Source organism: Lutra lutra, chromosome 2 (genome assembly GCF_902655055.1).
Source record: "Lutra lutra chromosome 2, mLutLut1.2, whole genome shotgun sequence".
Lineage (NCBI taxonomy): Eukaryota > Metazoa > Chordata > Mammalia > Carnivora > Mustelidae > Lutra > Lutra lutra.
The window spans coordinates 41,912,127-41,931,380 of NC_062279.1; the positions used below are offsets into that span (position 1 = coordinate 41,912,127).

General features: G+C 37.1%; 1 pseudogene; it reads left to right on the forward strand.

The window, feature by feature from the left end:
- The first annotated feature begins 5,853 nt into the window (after positions 1–5,853).
- Positions 5,854–6,840, forward strand: LOC125094032 (olfactory receptor 2T33-like; annotated as a pseudogene).
- Positions 6,841–19,254: the final 12,414 nt, after the last annotated feature.

Consider the following 19,254-nt stretch of genomic DNA (forward strand, 5'->3'; position numbering starts at 1 on the left):
GCACAGCAGAGTTCATTCAGGACAGAAAAAATATTAATATTTACTGTAAATTATTTTTCCACTCTGGAAGAAAGTCTTATTTAAAACTTTATATACTGCCTATCTATAATGTATTTCTCAGACTCAGCTTAGAGCCTGTAGTTTTTCCCAGAAAATAATACAGCTTGATTTAATGTAGAGTTCACTCAGGTGGTCAATAAGACTAAATCAGAGTTGCATTTGTCACTTTGATAAAATTCGACATCCAAAAGCAGAAGTTTAACTGGTCTACAGTGTGCTTCCCTTCTAAACAAAGAAATGACACTCTTACAGCTCACATGGATTAAGCAATTATATTATCTCACATTGACAGAGGTAACATTTTCCATCAACTAGTCCATGATTTTTTTTTAACTTTTACCATTATGGAATGTGATCCTTAATGTTGTTGTTTAAATTCGTTAGTTAATATAGAATGTAATATTAGTATACACTGTCATGATTCAATGTTTCCATACAACACCTGGTGCTCATCACAAGTGCACTCCTTAATCCCCATCAACTGTTCATATATATATATATATATATATATATATATATATATATATATACTCTTAGGCAAACCAAGGCAAAAGAAATTGTAAAAATATAGCCAAGTACCACAGTTTGCTTGGAAACCTAAAATATATAGTACAAACAATAACAAATTATTTGAAAACAATCATATGTAATCAAACTGCAAATTGCTCTATCACAATAAATGCATTCTGCTCTCTTGTTGCTATCATAATAGATTTTATAACTTACCTACAAATATAAAATAAAATAAAATAAAAGTAAAATAAAATGAAATAAAATCATAAGGATGCAAGCTAACAAACTTATAATAGCAATCAAATTAACTAAAATAATAGCTACGTTCTACCATGGACTTGATCATTTTAATTACTATCTCTGACAAAAGTTAATCTCTCAATAATGTATTCCATAATCTTCCCCCATCAAATATTTAACAAGTAGTGCAAGCATCACTTTAATTCCCTGTATGATGTATTTTACGTCATTCCTTTCATGGGCATTTATTTACATTTTCCTTTTGCTTGTAGAGGATTCTCTCTTATTTCAATTTTAATGAATCACAGCTTTCTGAAAGAATGTAGGAATCTGGGAATCTTTAAAACCTTTGAAAATTAAACATTTTTGTCACCCAAAGATTCAGTCTGCTATGCTAAGATGGTATTTTTAGCAATATATGTCAATAGGCCTCACCCCTTTATAGGACACTCTAGACAATGATATGAGTGAGTCTGTTGCTGCCAGACTATAGATCCTTCCACCTCCCCAAAGAGATGCATTAAGACGACCCTGCTCAGAGGGATAGAGATCCAGCTTGTTGAGGTCATCATTTTTAGGTAGGTCATAGTCATATTTAATACTTAGTAATTTGTTTATCAGTTCTGAATTTCAGAAAACCCAAAATAACATTACTTTTTCTATATAATTTTATGAATAAAATTCTTAATCTATCGATACCACAATGTGAAAAAACTGAAAGGTATGCTAGCTGATGCAATCATCATTTAAAAATCTTGCATGAACATGTTAATTCAGTCACATAAATGATTTAGCGGTTATTATATTATTTTTAAAAGAGCAGATTGATTGATCATCTGAATATCCTGAGGGAATAAAATAGTTTAGGTTAAGCTAGGGCAATGGGCTCCGAAAAATATGGAAGGGAAATGATCGGGGTGCTGTAAATTTCCTGTGATTGTATATGAGATTAAAACAACAACAACAACAACAAAAGAACTGAAAACAGAAGTAATCATAGCTATTTTAAACTTGGGAGGGGGATTTTTTTCTTCAGAGAGTTAACTTTTCTAATTCCTACACTTGTAAGTGTTAAGCTTTCTCTTTTCCACTGGTTACATTTTATTTTTTAAATTATTATTATTAATTTTTTAGTGTTCCATGATTCATTTTTTGTTTGCGTATAACACCCACTATTCCATGCACTCCATGCCCTCCTTAATACTTATCACCAGACTCACCCATCCTCCCATCTCCCTCCCCTCTTAAACCCTCTGTTTGTTTCCTGGAGTCCATAGTCTCTCATGATTCATCTCCCAGTCCAATTTCTCCCCCTTCATTTTTTCCTTCCTTTTCCCAATGTCCTCCATGCTATTCCTTATGTTCCACAAATAAGTGAAACCATATGATAATTGACTTTCTTTGATTGACTTACTTCACTTAGCATAATCTCCTCTAGTCCCATCCATGCTGATGCATGTTAGGTATTCGTCCTTTCTGATGGCTGAGTATGGACCACATCTTCTTTATCCATTCATTTGTTGAAGGGCACCTTAGCTCTTTCCACAGTTTGGCTAATGTTGACATTGCTGCTACAAACTTTGGGGTGCATATGGACCTTCTTGTGAAATTGCTGGGTGCACTGGTTATATTTTAGATATTTTATTTGCAGGATAAGTTAATTTCTCTTTTGGATTTTCAGGAGTTGTTCTGTCAAATTCTTTTTGTGTAAGGTTACTAACATTTTAATTAGTTAAAAATTGTGTTTCTTGTATAATGTAAAATATAGTTAGAAATTTTAATGCAATAAATAATTTAACATTATTATTTCTTGAAAAAAATTAATTTCTCACTACTGATTTTATATCAGTGACACCTTTAGTTGCTCTCACGACTAAGGAGTTTGAACAAAAGTATGTTGAATAGAAAATAAGATCCATGATGGAGAATTTCTTTTATAAATAATAAATTGAAAAAATTGTTTTATAAGTAATAAATAAATAAAATAATTTATAGATACATAATATATCTCTATTCAAAAGTTAAGCATTCTTGGTGGTGGGTATTACAGAGGGCACATATTGCATGGAGCACTGGGTGTGCAATGAATCTTGGAACACTGAAAAAATAAAATTAAATTTTAAAAGTTAATCACTAACAATTTCAAATTAAGCACAAAACAAAACTATAAATTTCACAACAAAACATATCAGAAGAAAAAGCTTTTGCTAAAAGTAATAGTAATTTTAGGGTTTATAATGAGTCTCTAAATGCACCTGTAATGCATATGTGTAAAGGCTAAAATTGACTCAACTTGTTATACTTTTAAGCTCTATCTGGTCACATTATTTAAAAAATTCAAAAATCCCAGTAAATTTATCTTTAAATATACAACTGAAGTGAATGATAGGAAGCCAAATATCCATAGATGGAATGAATTAATAAAGGAAATGTTACATATACATACAGAGGAATACTATTCAACTTAGAACAGAAGGAAATTCTAACACATGTTACAGCATGAATGAATGTTGATGACATGATGTTGAGTGAAATAAGCCAATCACAAAAAGAAAAATTCTGTATAATCCCACTAATCTAAAGATCCTAAAATAGTCAATTTTATAGACCCAGAATAGCAGAATGGTGGTTGCTAGTTCCCAGGGTCAGGAAGAAAGAGGAAATCATTGTTTAATGGGCACAAAATTTCTGTTATAGATTATGAAGAGTCCTGGAGATAGATATTGACCATGGCTGCAGAATAATGTGAATATGCATAATGCCACTGTAGTGATAGTACACCTAAAAATGGGTAAGATGATAGTAAAAGTTATTTTAAGAAACCTACCCAACATCCAGCAGTTATATTACAGATGAACTTCATGTAAGTTTTAACATACTTCAAAATGGAAGAGTTTGGTCCATATACACTATGGAGTATTATGCATCCATCAGAAAGGATGAATACCCAATGTTTGTAGCAACATGGACGGGACTGGAAGAGATGATGCTGAGTGAAATAAGTCAAGCAGAGAAAGTCAATTATCATATGGTTTCACTTATTTGTGGAGCATAACAAATAGCATGGAGGACAAGGGGAGTTAGAGAGGAGAGGGGAGTTGGTGGAAATTGGAAGGGGAGCTGAACCATGAGAGACTATGGACTCTGAAAAACAATCTGAGGGGTTTGAAGCGGCGGGGGTGGGAGGTTGGGGGAACCAGGTGGTGGGTATTAGAGAGGGCACGGATTGCATGGAGCACTGGGTATGGTGCAAAAACAAGGAATACTGTTATGCTGAAAATAAAAAAAAATGGAAGAGTTTAGAATAATTGAAATCAGAATGGTTCATGTCAAATAAATGAGTTAAGAATTTGGATTTTGTTTTGTTCCTTTTATCTTTCTTTTTTTTTTCTTTTAAGTAGGCTCCATGGCCACTGTGGAGCACAGTGCATGGCTCAAAATGACTACCCTGAAATCAATACCTGAGCTGAGATCAAGTGTCAGACAATTAACTGAGTCACCTAGGCACCCTTATAGCAGGGTTTATAGGTCCTTCAGGAAAGCACTAGAAAGACTCATTATTAGGGAATTCATACAGTTCCTAAATGTGCAGAAATCAAATTTTATACATTTGAGGATGTGAAGATAACAAAGTTTTGGGAAATTCAGTGTATATTGTGAGGAGGAAGTTTGTTTTTATGTTTAACTTTGAATCAACCAACTAAAATCATGAAGTAGAGCTGTCAGTACAATGATGATGGTGAAGCAATAGAATTAGGTACTAAGACAGTTTTTTTTTCTACTCTCTCTGTCTTGGTTGGCATTGCAGTACATAAGGCATAGGTAATATTGGGGACAAATCAAATGCCTCAGGAAGAAGTGGACTCCTATCAGGCCATTTCACTGAATTAGAACATATCTTTGAGATTGAAATTGTATCTTCGTCTCTTCAAGTATGATCCTAATTATTCAACAAACTAGAACAGTTTCAGTACTAGCAGATCAGGGAGGAAAATGCCTTTAGAAATTTAGATGCTCTTGGGACTGAAGAAGAAATTAATTTATCTCTATATTGGGTATTAATCAGTTTTGTTTTCTCCTATCCCCAAAAAAAGATTGTGTCTCTGTGACTTTTAGGGTACCAATATCATTACACAAAATCTATGTATACAGTTAATAAAATGATGCATTTAGTATTAAAGTTTTGCATTGGAAAACACATTCTAAGAAAGAAGTTATTGTATTCAGTGCATAACTTGATAAAGTCAAATTAAATATACTAACAATTCCAAAATAAGTTATGCTTCTATCTACACATGAATTACTTCCAGTTCTTGCACCTGAAAATATAACTTCTCTTCTTGGAAAGTAAAAATACCTTTCCAGGTTAATCAATACCAGAAAGAATTATCTGACTTTTCTAGGTTCATTGGTATAGTAGATATGTATAGTCCTTATTAACAAATACCTAACTTTTATGTTGCTGAATACATTGATTTAATTCAGCTGCTAAGAATTTTGATCATACATGATAAAAGCAAATACAGGGGTGTCTGGGTGGCTCAGTTGGTTAAACATCTGCCTTGGGTCAGATTGTGATCCCAAGACCCTGGGATCAAGTCCCACATTGGGATCCATGCTCTGTGGAGAGCCTGCTTCCCTTCCTGTCTCTGCTCTCTCTCTTTCTCTTTCTCTCCTTCTCTCTCTCTCTCCCTCTCTCGTGAATAAGTAAATTGAATCTTTTAAAAAATAGCAAACGCAAATACAAGTGACAAAGTGGAAATTCTTCACTTCCATTATGTTGATATCAGGTAGCACAAAGACATACTTACAGAACACTTACCATTTATCCATAAATTTTATTCATTATACCGATTAAGCAAACTAAACCTGAAAATTATTCATACTGAAAATGAAAAAAAAAAAAGCAAAACTAACACTATGTTCAAGTTAAAATGTCTTTGGAAATCACAGATAAATTGTTTAGAATAGGTTTCAATATTTTCACACAAATTCTTTTCATGAAAATGTAATTGAAATAGAGCATTGTAAACACTGAAAACTCTGTCATCTATTACTTCATTTGCAGTGTTTCTCTTCTTTGAAATCATGAACATTTGGAACACTACCTCAGATTTCATTCTCCTAGGACTCTTTAACCCCACAGGAGTCCACCTATTTCTCTTTGTAATGGTTCTGATAATTGCCTTCACCTCTCTAGTAGGCAATGCCCTCATGCTCTTCCTGATTCACCAGGATGTCCAGCTCCACACACCCATGTACTTCCTCCTGGGCTAACTCTCCCTCATGGATATGATGCTGCTCTCCACCATTGTGCCCCAAATGGCAGCTGACTACTTGACTGGCCAGAAGTCCATCTCCCCTGCTGGCTGTCAGTTACAGATCTTCTTCTTCATGTCATTGGGAGGGGCTGAGTGCTTCCTCTTAGCATCCATGTCCTATGACCGCTATGTGGCTGTTTGCCACCCACTGAGATACTCCATTCTCATGAGCTGGCAATTATGCCTGAGAATGACTGTGGGGTGTTGGTTCCTGGGGGCAGCTGATGGGCTCATGCAGGCTGCTGCTACCCTGAGTTTTCCATTCTGTGATACACGTGAGATAAATCATTTCTTCTGTGAAGCCCCTACTCTAATGCATTTGACTTGTGCTGACACAGTTATTTTTGAGTATGTGATGTACATCTGCTGTGCATTAATGCTTCTGGTCCCGTTTTCTCTTATCCTGATTTCCTATAGTTTCATCCTTGCTGCAGTTCTCGAGAAGCATTCTAGAGAAGCCCACAAGAAGGCTTTTGCTACCTGTTCCTCACATCTCTGTGTAGTGGGACTGTTTTATGGAGCTGCTATTTTTATCTACATGAGACCTAAATCCTACAGGTCTGCTAACTACGATAAAACAGTGTCAGTGTTCAATATTATATTTACTCCGTTGTTAAACCCTATCATATAACGTATGAGGGACAGTGATGTTAAGGGAGCCCGAAGAAAGTGTATGGATCAGTGTGCTGCCTTAAGTCATCACTAAGATTACATAGATTTGCCCCAAATTTCAAGTTCATACAAAACATACTGTGTGAGATTTCCTTGAGAAAATTTATATATGTGTTATATCTATATCTGGTACTATTTAACTTTGAAATGCAGACAAAATACTATATTTTTGTTTATTCATATATAATCATTATTTTATATTATTTTTAACTTTTTAAACTTTTTTTTCTTTTCAATTTTTTATTTAAACTCATTAGTTAACATATAGTATAATACTAAAGTCAGGTGTAGAATTTAGTAATTCAAAATTTGCATTCAATACCTAGTGCTCATCAGAACATATGTCCTCCTTAATCCCCATTACCTATTTGACCCATTCCTCCACCCAACTTCCCTCAAGTAACTATCAGTTTATTCTATAAAGTTCATTGTTTGTTTCCTGGTTTGCCTCTTTTTCTCTCTCTCTTTTTTATTTATTTATTTATTAATTATTTTTTAGCTTTTTTTTTAATTTTATTTTTTATAAACATATAATATATTTTTATCCTCAGGGGTACAGGTCTGTGAATCGCCAGGTTTACACACTTCACAGCACTCACCATAGCACATACCCTCCCCAATGTCCATAACTCCACCTCTCCTCCCAAACCCCCTCCCCCCATCAACCCTCAGTTTGTTTTGTGAGATTAAGAGTAACTTATGGTTTGTCTCCCTCCCAGTACCATCTTGTTTAATTTACTCTTCTCCTACCCCCTTAACCCCCCATGTTGCATCTCCTCTCCCTCATATCAGGGAGATCATATGATAGTTGTCTTTCTCCGATTGACTTATTTCGCTAAGCATGATACCCTCTAGTTCCATCCACGTCGTCGCAAATGGCAAGATTTCATTTCTTTTGATGGCTGCATAGTATTCCATTGTGTATATATATCACATCTTCTTTATCCATTCGTCTGTTGATGGACATCTAAGTTCTTTCAATAGTTTGGCTCTTGTAGACATTGCTGCTATAAACATTCGGATGCACGTGCCCCTTTGGATCACTACGTTTGTATCTTTAGGGTAAATACCCAGCAGTGCAATTGCTGGGTCATAGGGTAGTTCAATTTTTAACAGTTTGAGGAACCTCCATGCTGTTTTCCAGAGTGGTTGCACCAGCTTGCATTCCCACCAACAGTGTAGGAGGGTTCCCCTTTCTCCGCATCCTCGCCAGCATCTGTCATTTCCTGACATGTTAATTTTAGCCATTCTGACTGGTGTGAGGTGATATCTCATTGTGGTTTTGATTTGTATTTCCCTGATGCCGAGTGATGTGGAGCACTTTTTCATGTGTCTGTTGGCCATCTGGACGTCTTCTTTGCAGAAATGTTTGTTCATGTCCTCTGCCCATTCTTTTTTTTTTTTTTTTTTTTAATTTTTTTATTTTTTTCAGCATAACAGTATTCATTATTTTTGCACCACACCCAGTGCTCCATGCAATCCGTGCCCTCTACAATACCCACCACCTGGTGCCCCCAACCTCCCACCCCCCACCCCTTCAAAATTCTCAGATCGTTTTTCAGAGTCCATAGTCTCTCATGGTTCACCTCCCCTTCCAATTTCCCTCAACTCCCTTCTCCTCTCCATCTCCCCTTGTCCTCCATGCTATTTGTTATGCTCCACAAATAAGTGAAACCATATGATAATTGACTCTCTCTGCTTGACTTATTTCACTCAGCATAATCTCTTCCAGTCCCGTCCATGTTGCTACAAAACTTGGGGATTCATCCTTTCTTTCTTTCTTTTTTTTTTTTTTTTTTTTTACAGCTTTATAAACATATATTTTTATCCCCAGGGGTACAGGTCTGCGAATCGCCAGGTTTACACACTTCACAACACTCACCATAGCACATACCCTCCCCGATATCCATAACCCCACCCCCTCTCCCAATCCCCTCCCCCCATCAACCCTCAGTTTGTTTTGTGAGATTAAGAGTCACTTATGGTTTGTCTCCCTCCCAATCCCATCTTGTTTCATTTACTCTTCTCCTACCCCCTCGACCCCCCATGTTGCATCTCCTCTCCCTCATATCAGGGAGATCATATGATAGTTGTCTTTCTCCGATTGACTTATTTCGCTAAGCATGATACCCTCTAGTTCCATCCACGTCGTCGCAAATGGCAAGATTTCATTTCTTTTGATGGCTGCATAGTATTCCATTGTGTATATATACCACATCTTCTTTATCCATTCGTCTGTAGATGGACATCTAGGTTCTTTCCATAGTTTGGCTATTGTAGACATTGCTGCTATAAACATTCGGGTGCATGTGCCCCTTCGGATCACTATGTTTGTATCTTTAGGGTAAATACCCAGCAGTGCAATTGCAGGGTCATAGGGTAGTTCTATTTTCAACATTTTGAGGAACCTCCATGCTGTTTTCCAGAGTGGTTGCACCAGCTTGCATTCCCACCAACAGTGTAGGAGGGTTCCCCTTTCTCCGCATCCTCGCCAGCATCTGTCATTTCCTGACTTGTTAATTTTAGCCATTCTGACTGGTGTGAGGTGATATCTCATGGTGGTTTTGATTTGTATTTCCCTGATGCCGAGTGATGTGGAGCACTTTTTCATGTGTCTGTTGGCCATCTGGATGTCTTCTTTGCAGAAATGTCTGTTCATGTCCTCTGCCCATTTCTTGATTGGATTATTTGTTCTTTGGGTGTTGAGTTTGCTAAGTTCTTTATAGATTTTGGACACTAGCCCTTTATCTGATATGTCATTTGCAAATATCTTCTCCCATTCTGTCAGTTGTCTTTTGGTTTTGTTCACTGTTTCCTTTGCTGTGCAAAAGCTTTTGATCTTGATAAAATCCCAAAAGTTCATTTTTGCCCTTGCTTCCCTTGCCTTTGGTGATGTTCCTAGGAAGATGTTGCTGCGGCTGACGTCGAAGAGGTTGCTGCCTGTGTTTTCCTCGAGGGTTTTGATGGATTCCTTTCTCACATTGAGATCCTTCATCCATTTTGAGTCTATTTTCGTGTGTGGTGTAAGGAAATGATCCAATTTCATTTTTCTGCATGTGGCTGTCCAATTTTCCCAACACCATTTATTGAAGAGGCTGTCTTTGTTCCATTGGACATTCTTTCCTGCTTTGTCGAAGATGAGTTGACCATAGAGTTGAGGGTCTATTTCTGGGCTCTCTATTCTGTTCCATTGATCTATGTGTCTGTTTTTGTGCCAGTACCATGCTGTCTTGATAATGACAGCTTTGTAATAGAGCTTGAAGTCCGGAATTGTGATGCTACCAACTTTAGCTTTCTTTTTCAATATTCCTTTGGCTACTCGAGGGCTTTTCTGGTTCCATATAAATTTTAGGATTATTTGTTCCATTTCTTTGAAGAAAATGGATGGTACTTTGATAGGAATTGCATTAAATGTGTAGATTGCTTTAGGTAGCATAGACATTTTCACAATATTTATTCTTCCAATCCAGGAGCATGGAACATTTTTCCATTTCTTTGTGTCTTCCTCAATTTCTTTCATGAGTACTTTATAGTTTTCTGAGTAGAGATTCTTAGTCTCTTTGGTTAGGTTTATTCCTAGGTATCTTATAGTTTTGGGTGCAATTGTAAATGGGATGGACTCCTTAATTTCTCTTTCTTCTGTCTTGTTGTTGGTGTAGAGAAATGCGACTGATTTCTGTGCATTGATTTTATATCCTGACACTTTACTGAATTCCTGTACAAGTTCTGGCAGTTTTGGAGTGGAGTCTTTTGGGTTTTCCACATATAGTATCATATCATCTGCGAAGAGTGATAGTTTGACTTCTTCTTTGCCGATTTGTATGCCTTTAATTTCCTTTTGTTGTCTGATTGCTGAGGCTAGGACTTCTAGTACTATGTTGAATAGCAGTGGTGATAACGGACATCCCTGCCGTGTTCCTGACCTTAGCGGAAAAGCTTTCAGTTTTTCTCCATTGAGAATGATATTTGCGGCGGGTTTTTCATAGATGGCTTTGATAATATTGAGGTATGTGCCCTCTATCCCTACACTTTGAAGAGTTTTGATCAAGAAGGGATGCTGTACTTTGTCAAATGCTTTTTCAGCATCTATGGAGAGTATCATATGGTTCTTGTTCATTCTTTTATTAATGTGTTGTATCACATTGATTGATTTGCGGATGTTGAACCAACCTTGCAGCTGTGGAATAAATCCCACTTGGTCGTGGTGAATAATCCTTTTAATGTACTGTTGAATCCTATTGGCTAGTATTTTGGCGAGAATTTTTGCATCTGTGTTCATCAAGGATATTGGTCTGTAGTTCTCTTTTTTGATGGGATCCTTGTCTGGTTTTGGGATCAAGGTGATGCTGGCCTCATAAAATGAGTTTGGAAGTTTTCCTTCCATTTCTATTTGTTGGAACAGTTTTCGGAGAATAGGAATTAGTTCTTCTTTAAATGTTTGGTAGAATTCTCCGGGAAGCCATCTGACCCTAGCTTTTGTTTGTTTGGAGATTTTTGATGACTGTTTCAATCTCCCTACTGGTTATGGGTCTGTTGAGGCTTTCTATTTCTTCCTGGTTCAGTTGTGGTAGTTTATATGTCTCTAGGAATGCATCCATTTCTTCCAGATTGTCAAATTTGTTGGCGTAGAGTTGCTCATAGTATGTTCTTATAATTGTCTGTATTTCTTTGGTGTTCGTTGTGATCTCTCCTCTTTCATTCATGAATTTATTTATTTGGGTCCGCTCTCTTTTCTTTTTGATAAGTCTGTCCAGGGGTTTATATATTACCAGGGGTAATAATATATCTTATTAATTCTTTCAAAGAACCAGCTCCTAGTTTTGTTGATTTGTTCTATTGTTTTTTTGATTTCTATTTCATTGATTTCTGCTCTGATCTTTAATATTTCTCTCCTCCTGCTGGGTTTAGGGTTTCTTTCTTGTTCTTTCTCCAGCTCCTTTAGGTGTAGGGTTAGGTTGTGTACCTGAGACCTTTCTTGTTTCTTGAGAAAGGCTTGTACCGCTATATATTTACCTCTCAGGACTGCCTTTGTCATGTCCCACATATTTTGAACCGTTGTGTTTTCATTATCATTTGTTACCATAAATTTTTTCAATTCTTCTTTAATTTCCTGGTTGACCCATTCATTCTTTAGAAGGATGCTGTTTAGTCTCCATGTATTTGAGTTCTTTCCAAATTTCCTCTTGTGATTGAGTTCTAGCTTCAGAGCATTGTGGTCTGAAAATATGCAGGGAATGATTCCAATCTTTTGGTACTGGTTGAGACCTGATTTAGGACCAAGAATGTGATCTATTCTGGAGAATGTTCCATTTGCACTAGAGAAGAATGTGTATTCTGTTGCTCTGGGATGAAATGTTTTGAATATATCTGTGATGTCCATCTGGTCCCGTGTGTCATTTAAGGCCTTTATTTCCTTGTTGATCTTTTGCTTGGATGATCTGTCCATTTCAGTGAGGGGAGTGTTAAAGTCCCCTACTATTATTGTATTATTGTCGATGTGTTTCTTTGATTTTGTTATTAATTGGTTCATATAGTTGGCTGCTCCCACGTTAGGGGCATAGATATTTAAAATTGTTAGATCTTCTTGTTGGATAATTCCTTTGAGTATGATAGAGTGTCCTTCCTCCTCTCTTATAATAGTCTTTGGCTTAAAATCTAATTGATCTGATATAAGGGTTGCCACTCCTGCTTTCTTCTGTTGTCCATTAGCATGGTAAATTCTTTTCCACCCCCTCACTTTAAATCTGGAGGTGTCTTCGGGTTTAAGATGAGTTTCTTGTAGGCAACATATAGATGGGTTTTGTTTTTTTATCCATTCTGATACCCTGTGTCTTTTGATTGGGGCATTTAGCCCATTAACATTCAGGGTAAGTATTGAGAGATATGAATTTAGTGTCATTGTATTGCCTGTAAGGTGACTGTTATTGTATATTGTCTTTGTTTCTTTCTGATCTACTACTTTTAGGGTCTCTCTTTGCTTAGAGGACCCCTTTCAATATTTCCTGTAGAGCTGGTTTGGTATTTGCAAATTCTTTCAGTTTTTGTTTGTCCTGGAAGCTTTTAATCTCTCCTTCTATTTTCAATGATAACCTAGCTGGAAATAGTATTCTTGGCTGCTTGTTTTTCTCGTTTAGTACTCTGAATATATCATGCCAGCTCTTTCTGGCCTGCCAGGTCTCTGTGGATAAGTCTGCTGCCAATCTAATATTTTTACCATTGTATGTTACACATTTCTATTCCCGGGCTGCTTTGAGGATCTTCTCTTTGTCACTAAGACTTGTCAATTTTACTATTAGGTGATGGGGTGTGGACCTATTCTTATTGATCTTGAGGGGGGTTCTCTGAACCTCCTGGATTTTGATGCTTGTTCCCTTTGCCATATTGGGGAAATTCTCTCCAATAATTCTCTCCAATATACCTTCTGCTCCCCTCTCTGTTTCCTCTTCTTCTGGAATCCCAATTATTCTAATGTTGTTTCGTCTTATGGTGTCACTTATCTCTCGAATTCTCCCCTCGTGGTCCAGTAGCTGTTTGTCCCTCTTTTGCTCAGCTTCTTTATGCTCTGTCACTTGGTCTTCTATATCGCTAATTCTTTCTTCTGCCTCATTTATCCTAGCACTGAGAGCCTCCATTTTTTATTGCACCTCATTAATAGCTTTTTTTATTTCAACTTGGTTAGATTTTAGTTCTTTTATTTCTCCAGAAAGGGCTTTTATCTCTCCCGAGAGGGTTTCTCTAATATCTTCCATGCCTTTTTCGAGCCCGGCTAGAACCTTGAGAATCATCATTCTGAACTCTGGATCTGACATATTACCAATGTCTGTATTGATTATGCCCCTAACCTTTGGTACTGCCTCTTGTTCTTTTTTTTGTGGTGAATTTTTCCGCCTTGTCATTTTGTCCAGATAAGAGTATATGAAGGAGCAAGTAAAATACTAAAAGGGTGGCAACAACCCCAGGAAAATATGCTTTAGCCAAATCAGAAGAGATCCCAAATCGTGAGGGGGGAGAAAGGGGATAAAAAGGGGTCAGAAAGAAAGAAAAAATGAAAAGAAACAATTAAAAAAAGAAAACCAATAAACAAAAAATATAAAAAAGGAAAAAAAAATATATATATTAGATAAACTAGTTAAAAAACGTTTAAAAAGAAAAGGGTAAAAATTAAAAAAATTTAGCAGAAGAAGAGAAAAGAAATTGAAAAAGAAAAAAAATTAAATTAACTGCAAGTCCAAAGAATCATGGGGAGAAAGCCATGAGTTCCCTGCTTTGCTTTCTCCTCTTCTGGAATTCCGCTGCTCTCCTTGGTATTGAAGCTGCACTCCTTGGTAGGTGAACTTGGTCCTGGCTGGGTTTCTTGTTGATCTTCTGGGGGAGGGGCCTGTTGTAGTGATTCTCAAGTGTCTTTGCCCCAGGTGGAGTTGCACCGCCCTTACCTGGGGCTGGGCTGAGTAATCCGCTTGTGTTTGCTTTCGGGAGCTTTTGTTCTCTGAGTGCTTTCCGTAGAGTTCCAGAGGGTGGGAATGAAGATGGCAGCCTCCCGGTCTCCGGGCCGGAGGAGCTGAGAGCCCGGGGCCGATTCCTCAGTGCGCCCTCAGAGAACAGCGCTGATTTACTCCTGTCACCCTGCCCCCGGCCGTGCTCTGAGCTGACCGAGCCTGCGACCGGTTCAAGGTAACCCCGAGCTTAGAGCTCACTCCTCGGCTCTGTCTCTGTAGCTGGCTTCCCCGTTCTGATACCTGTAAGCTCTATGACACTCAGACACCCCCGATCCTTCCGTGACCCTGCGGGACCTGAGGCCACACTGACCCAGCTTGGGCTTCTCCCCGGTTAAGCCTCTGGAGAAATGTCTCTCAGCGGAACAGACTTTTAAAAGTCCTGATTTTGTGCTCCGTTGCTCCGCCCCTTGCCGGGAGCCAGCCCCTCCCCCCGGGGTCTATCTTCCCGTCGCTTTGGATTCACTTCTCTGCCAGTCCTACCTTTCAGAAAGTGGTTGATTTTCTGTTTCTAGAGTTGCTGTTCTTTTTCTCTTCGATCTCCCATTGGATTTGTAGGTGTTTGCAATCTTTAGATAAGCTATCTAGCCGATCTCCCGCTACCTGAAGTATTCTCAGCCTGCTACTTCTCCACCATCTTGACTCCTCCCCCCGCTCACTTTTTTACTGCTATGGTCACCTATTTTTTTTCTTAAATTCCACATAATTTCACCGGAATTAGGATGCTTCCTGCTCTCCTTTCATTTTTCAAGATTGCTTTGCTTATTGGAGGTCTTTTGTGATTCCATACTAATTTTAAGATTGTTTGTTCTATGTCTGTGAAAAATGTTGGTGGTATTTTGATAGGGATTGCATTAAATGTGTAGATAATTTTGTTTAGCATAGACATTTTAATATTTGTTTTTCAAATCTATGAGCATGGGATGTAATTCCATTTCTTTGTGTCATTTCAATGTCTTTCATCAATGTTGATAGTTGTGAAAATATATCTCTTCTACACCTTTGGTTAGGTTTATTCCTATGTGTCTTATGGTTTTTAGTGCAATTGTAAATGGGTTGGATTTTTGATTGTTCTTTCTGCAGCTTCATTATTGGTGTATAGAAATGCAACAGATTTCTGTGCATTAATTTTGTGTCCTGCAACGTTAAGACATTTGTGTATCAGTTTTAACAATTTTCTGGTGGAGTTTGTTGGGTTTTCTATATAGAATATCAAGTCATCTGCAATTAGCAAATGTTTGATTTTCTTTTTCCTTTATGATTTGGATGTGTTTTATTTCCTTTTGCTGTCTGATTGCTGTGGCTAGGACTTCCATTACTCTGTTAGGTGAGATTGGAGATCCCTATTTTGTCCCAGACCACAGATGAAAAGCTCTCAGTTTTTTTTCCCATTGAGGATGGTGTGAGCTCTGGGATTTTTGTATATGACCTTTATTAGGTTAAGGTATGTTCCCTCTATCCCTACTTTGTTAAATGTTTTTTACCATGAATTAACATTGTACGTTGTCAATTTTTCCCCCCAACTATTGAGATGATCAAATGTTTCTTATCCTTAGTTTTATTAATGCAGTGTAACATATTGTTTTGTCAATATCGAACCACCTTTGCACCCTAAGAATAAATCCCACTTTATCTTGGTGAATGAGTCCTTCAATATATTGCTGAATTTAAATTGTTAGTATTTTGAGAATTTTTTATTAGTTTCAGAGGTAGAATGTAGTGATTCCACAGTGCATATAAAACCCTGTGCTTTTTACAACTCGTGCCTTAGTTAGTGCTTATCACCCAATTATCACTTCCCCACATCTAACTCCCCACCAGCGACCCTCAGTTTGTTTTTTAGAGTTCAGCATCTCTTATGGTTTGTTTCCCTCTCAATTTTCATCTTTTTTAAAAAAAGATTTTATTTATTTATTTGACAGAGAGAGATCACAAGTAGGCAGAGAGACAGGCAGAGAGAGAGGGAGAAGCAGGCTCCCTGCTGAGCAGAGAGCCTGATGCGGGGCTCGATCCCAGGACCCTGAGATCATGACCTGAGCTGAAGGCAGAGGCTTAACCCACTGAGCCACCCAGGCGCCCCTCAATTTTCATCTTATTTTATTTTTCCTTTCCTTCCCGTATATTCATCTGTTTTGTTAATTAAATTCCACATATGAGTGAAATAAGATGGTATTTGTCTTTCTCTGACTGACTTATTTTGCTTAGCATAATGCCCTCTAGTTCCATCCACATTATTTCTAATGGTAAGATTTCATTCTTTTTCATGACTGAGAACACATTCTAAAAAAGCAATTTAGTATTAAGTGCATTGTATATAGAGAGCATATTTTCTTTATCCATTCATCTGTCGATGGACATATAGGCTCTTTCCATATTTTGGATATTGTGGGGAATTTTGCGTCCATGTCCATGAGAGATATTGGCCTATAGTTCTCTTTTTTTTTGGGGGGGGGACTTTTGCCCAAGAAGGAGAATAAAAATTAGATTAAGAAATTATGGTTCTCAAGCTTGTTCAGGATATATTTCTTATTTTTTACTGGTAAATGATTATATACCCACAATGATATGTGGTCAAGAAATTTTGTACCTATAAGAAAGTTGTTGATTTTTCCAAGGAAACAAATATATATATGTAAATATTTATTGATATGTCTATATATTTACAAGATTGTGTTTGTATGTTCTCCAAAAACTTAAAAAATGTAAGATGAACTTGAAACAAGAGTTTAAAATAATACATTTAGGAATTAAATTTGTAATTTTTTGCCTTTGCAATTTTGCTTAATCCTTTCCTTCATAATTTCAATGCATTTTAGCCAAAATTGTATTCTCTATTTCACATAAAAGAAGAAGAGGAATAATCAGAAAAGATGATGTCAGTGAGCATGGAAAGATCCAGCTTTGCATGTTCCTGTGGTATTTTGGATATGGCACCTACAGACTTCCGAAGGCCTAGTTGAGGAACTTGTCTCAAATCTGAATTGCATGCTTCAGCATTTCTGCCATACATTGATCCAAGTGGTGATTTCATTAAATATTTTATTTCACTTGTCACCTTAAGATACATTAAGTTAGTTGGTTAAATCTTTATTCAGATGGAGTAAAAATAGTTGAACATCATAGAATAACTATTCATAGGAACTCCTGGGTGGCTCAGTAAGCATCTACCTTATGCTCAGATCATGATCACAGGGTCCTGGGATTGAATCCTGCTTGGGCTCCCTGCTCAGTGGGGGAGCCTGCTTCTCCCTCTGCTGCTGCTTCTCTTCTTTTTGCTGTGGATCCATTTCTGGGTGTTATATTCTGTTCCACTGATCTCTGTGTCTATTTTTTTGTGTCAGTACCATACTGTTTTGATTATTACATCTTTGTAATATAACTTGAAACCAGGAATTGTGATGCCTTCAGCTTTTCTTTTCTTTTTTTTTATGTTTTATTTTTATTTTTTCAGCATAACAGTATTCATTGTTTTTGCACTACTCCCAGTGCACGGATTGCATGGAACAGCTTTGCTTTTCTTTTTCAAGGTTGCTTTGGCTGCTATGGCTCTCTTGTGGTTCCATACAAATTTTAGGATTGCTTGTTTTAGTTCAGTGAAAAATTCTGTTAATATTTCCATAAGATTACATTAAATATGTAGACTACTTTGGGTAATATAGACATTTTAACAATATGTATTCTTCTAATCCATGAGAATGGAATGTCTTCCTATTTCTTTGCATCGTCTTCAAGTTCTTTCATTAATGTTTTATAATTTTCAAAGTACAGATCTTTCACCTCTTTGGTTAGGTTTATTCCTAGGTATTTAATTAATTTTAGTTATAAATGCGATTGATGCCTTATTTTCTCTTTCTGTTACTTCAATATTAGTGTATGGAAATGCAACATATTTCTGTAAATAGATTTCGTATCCTATGATTTTACTGAATTCATTTATCCATTCTAGCAGTTTTTTAGTGGAGTCTTTTATGTTTTCTATTTAGAATATCATGTCATTTGAAAATAGTGAAAGTTTTCGTTCTTCCATACCAATTTAGATGCCTTTTTTATAATCATTTTTTAAATTTATTTTCAGCATAACAGTATTCATTGTTTTTGTACCACACCCAGTGCTCCATGCAATCCGTGCCCTCTCTAATACCCACCACCTGGTTCCCCCAACATCCGACCCCCCCACCTCTTCAAATCCTTCAGATTGTTTTTCAGAGTCCATAGTCTCTCATTGTTCACCTCCCCTTCCAATTTCCCCCAACTCCCTTCTCCTAACTCCCCATGTCCTCCATGCTGTTTATGTTCCACAAATAACTGAAACCATATGATAATTGACTCTCTCTGCTTGACTTATTTCACTCAGCATCATCTCTTCCAGTCCCATCCATGTTGCTACAAAAGTTGGGTATTCATCCTTTCTGATGGAGGCATAATACTCCATAGTGTATATGGACCACATCTTCCTTATCCTTTCATCCATTGAAGGGCATCTTGGTTCTTACCACAGTTTGGCAACCGTGGCCATTGCTGCTATAAACATTGGGGTACACATGGCCCTTCTTTTCACTACATCTGTATCTTTGGGGTAAATACCCAGTAGTGCAATTGCAGGGTCATAGGGAAGTTCTATTTTTAATTTCTTGAGGAATCTCCACACTGTTCTCCAAAGAGGCTGCACCCACTTGCATTCCCACCAACAGTGTAAGAGGGTTCCCCTTTCTCCACATCCCCTCCAACACATGTTGTTTCCTCTCTTGCTAATTTTGGCCATTTCTTTTTGTTGTCTGGTTGCTGTGGCTAGGTCTTCCAGTGTTATGTTTAGCAGAAATGGTAAGAGTGACATCCCTGTCTTATAACTGACCATAGACTCTCAGTATTTTGTCCACTGGGGATAATATTAACTATGGGTTTTTCCTATATAGCCTTTATTATGTTGAGGTATGTCCCCTCTAAACACACTTTGT